Source organism: Canis lupus, chromosome 26 (genome assembly GCF_011100685.1).
Source record: "Canis lupus familiaris isolate Mischka breed German Shepherd chromosome 26, alternate assembly UU_Cfam_GSD_1.0, whole genome shotgun sequence".
Lineage (NCBI taxonomy): Eukaryota > Metazoa > Chordata > Mammalia > Carnivora > Canidae > Canis > Canis lupus.
Window position 1 is genome coordinate 802,368 of NC_049247.1, and position 3,389 is coordinate 805,756.

Consider the following 3,389-nt stretch of genomic DNA (forward strand, 5'->3'; position numbering starts at 1 on the left):
GCACCTGGAAGCCACTGGGAAATGTCCTGTCTGCTGGGCTGCCTTGATGCAGGCACCCACCACACAGCCTCCCCCATCACCTCGGTGTGCTGAGAGTCTCCCCATGTGCTAGCCTGGGGCGCTGAGGAGGTGATGGTGCCCAGTGGCCAGCCGCGGCCCTGCTACCAAGGGCCCTGAAGGGGTACCTCTCAGGCCCCCGCTGCTAGCCTGGAAGCCGTGTCACTTGCTTGCGTGGGACCCCAACCACTGGCCTGCCATGCCCCGTGACAGCTTGCCCTGAACACTGTGCCTGACAAAGAACTCAAGCTGGGGCCTCGAAACCACAGAGGCCTGTCCTCCCACAGCTCTGGGTCCAGAAGCCCAGAATTAAGGTGTGGCCGGGAAGTGCTCCCTGCTCCCTCCGTGGGCTTGGGGGAGGATCCTCCCTGACTCTCCTGGCTTGGGTGGCTGCCTCCCTCCACCCCTGCCTCCTGGTGGTGCTCTATGTCCTGTTCCCTCTTCCCACAAGGACACTGGCTGATGGATGAGGAACGCCCTGCAGTTTCCACCAATGACAAGATCATCATCAACATGCTGCTGATCAAACGGGCTTGTTACGGGTGCATAGTGTCTCTGTGCCCCTGACTCCTTTGTAAGCCGTGGGTGGCACCGCGCGGCTGCTCCCAGTGCTGCCTGGCACTGTGTCCTCACAGGCTGCATGCTGCCTGTTCTCACCTTGCTGTGGCTTTTGTGGGTAAGTCCACTGTTTAAAGTGGCCCCACCATGGTGCGAAGCATGTGTCCTAAGCCCAGGAAGGCGGTAGTGAGCCAGCGGAGAAAATGCTCCAGTTTGACGCATTTGTTCAGGTGGAACTTCTCTTGCTAGTGGAGGTCGATGACAATGTAGATTAAATAAAGTGTCTCTACACAGAAACACAACCAAATAAAGTGGTCTGCTGAGCAGGGAACAAAGAGGTGACCTGAGGCTCACAGGAACTGCGTCCTGTGTCCCTAGGAGCCACAGCCCCGCTTCAAGGATTGGTGCTCGTGGTGCGTATTGGGGGCGGGGAGGGGATGGCAGCACAGTTGCTACAATGACGACAGCCTGTTCCCAACAGGAGGAGATGCCACTTTTCACCAGCGTGCTGGAACTGTACCCTCCGACACTGCTGGGGTCTAGGGGGGCAGGTATCTGCTGTCTGTGATGTGTTGGCGCTGAGGAGGCCTGGAGCTCCATCACCAGAGGCTGCCTGCCCAGGCTGTCCTGGGGCTGCAGGAAGCAGGAGGAGGGAGCTGCGCAGAGCTCCGGGGTCTGAGTGCAGAGGCAGTGGGGGCGGGGGCTAAGCGGCTGCAGCTGGGTGGCAGCCCGGCAACCATGGGCCCCCAAAAGCTGCCCTGGCATGAACTAGAGCCGGGCCATGCTGCTTCCCTTGCCGGCGGAAGCTAATTAAACTGACAACGTTGATGCACAGTCAACTGCTTGGGGACAAATGAAATGAGAAGCATTGTTTGTTATTTCTTCTGCTCTTTTAAGCACCTGATAGTCATTTTAAAATTAAATTAAGTGGCTTATCTGAGCTAATTCAAATCGACAGGGCACTCTTTCTTTGGTGACTAATTGATAGCAGTTAGGCCCGCCACCCTGCAAGCATCACTTGTCAAGGAGCCCCAGAGCCTGGTGGTGCTCTAGGGTTTTGATCACTTTCAACCTGGGTTCATTTCTCCGGGAAAGTAACAGTCGAGAGGGCCCCAAGCCTTGTCCCTCGGACCCTCAGAGCCCACATCTGGGGTGGTGAGGCGGGTGGACGCCGAGTTTCCCGTTTTCGTCATGCAGACAACGCCACTGCAGAGATGGTCAATGTTCCTAAAACCCAAAGGACTTTCTTTTTTTTTTTCTTTTTTTTTTTTTTCCCAAAGGACTTTCTATAAGAAGTGTGGAAAGCATCAGCCTCACAAAGTGACCCAGTATAAGAAGGGCAAGGATTCCCTTTATGCCCAGGGAAAGAGGCGCTAAGATCGGAAGCAGAGTGGCTATGGTGGGCAGACAAAGCCAATTTTCCGGAAGAAGGCTAAAACCACAAAAAAGATTGTGCTGAGGCTTGAATGCGTTGAGCCTAACTGCAGGTCCAAGAGGATGCTGGCCATTAAGAGATGCAAGCATTTCGAACTGGGAGGAGATAAGAAAAGGCCAAGTGATCCAGTTCTAAGCTTTGCGATTTTGGGAGGAAAACCTTGACGCTGTAGAAGAATTACGCATATGAAAATAAATGCAGTGATACTTTTACTCAAAAAAAAAAAAAAAGCAGCAGGCTGGCTCCTCCGTGTCCTCCGTGGGGCAGGGGCTCACCGTGGGGCAGGGGGCTCACCTTGGAGAACCCCGTTCTCTCCTGCTCCACCTCCCTCCGGTCCTCAGGGAGGAGCCACTTGTCTGCACACCCACACAAAACAAAAAGGAATGACCCAGCAGCCCTCAGCACACTCGTGCAGAGACATGAAAAACCTTCCAGAATAAAATAACCCTGAGGACAGAATGAAATCCCCACAAGTGCTTCACCTGAGACCTCAAGAAGACAGCGTTTTAAAGCATATTTAATTTTATTTATCTTACACTTTTAAGAAGAGCTTAGAAATTAGAAGGCAGAACTTAAGAATGAGGTGAAACTACAGATATCAGAGGTAAAGAAACAAAACAAGGCTTACACATGACGGCAGAACCGGAAGCCAAGATGTGAACCCCACAGAGCAGAAACCAAAATGCACAATGCACCAAAGCAGAACCAAGCGCTGACAAGGAGGAAGGCTCAAGGCCATCACACAGACCAGAGAGCCCTCCGTAGACACCTGAAACAAGGCTAATACATCCCTGGAAGCCACAGGAAGAGGCACCAGTAAGGATCTGAGGTATCCCAAGAGGACAGGAAAACCTGCTGCAGAGGTCACAGAGGCGCTCCTGAGGAAAGCGAGGGCCCACTGCTCCGCACAAGGACCAGGACTGTGTTCAGGGATCACAACTGGACTTTGCACCCATGTGCCAGCTGCAGTCTACCCCAGAGGCCACAGACGGCAGGTGCAGGCCGGCGGATGGAAGCTGCATGCTGGACAATCCCCAGCTCTGCCTGGGACAGTAGAACCAAGGGCTGCAGGCAGTGCCCAGGACAGAGACCACACACTAGTGGAGCCGGTCCCCCCAGAATGCTGGGAAGCCCTAAAACACCCCCCAGGATGCCAGAGGGGAGAACCACAGCACCCTGGCAGTGGCAGGGACCTGCCAGCCCTGCAGTCAGTTAGTGCCTTCTCCCTCACAACAGCCCTCTGAGGAGGAGTTAGTATTGACTCCCACTCTACAGATAGGGAAACTGAGGCACTTGTGAGACGTTACACCACCAGTGTCCAGAGAAGCAGAACCAAAGA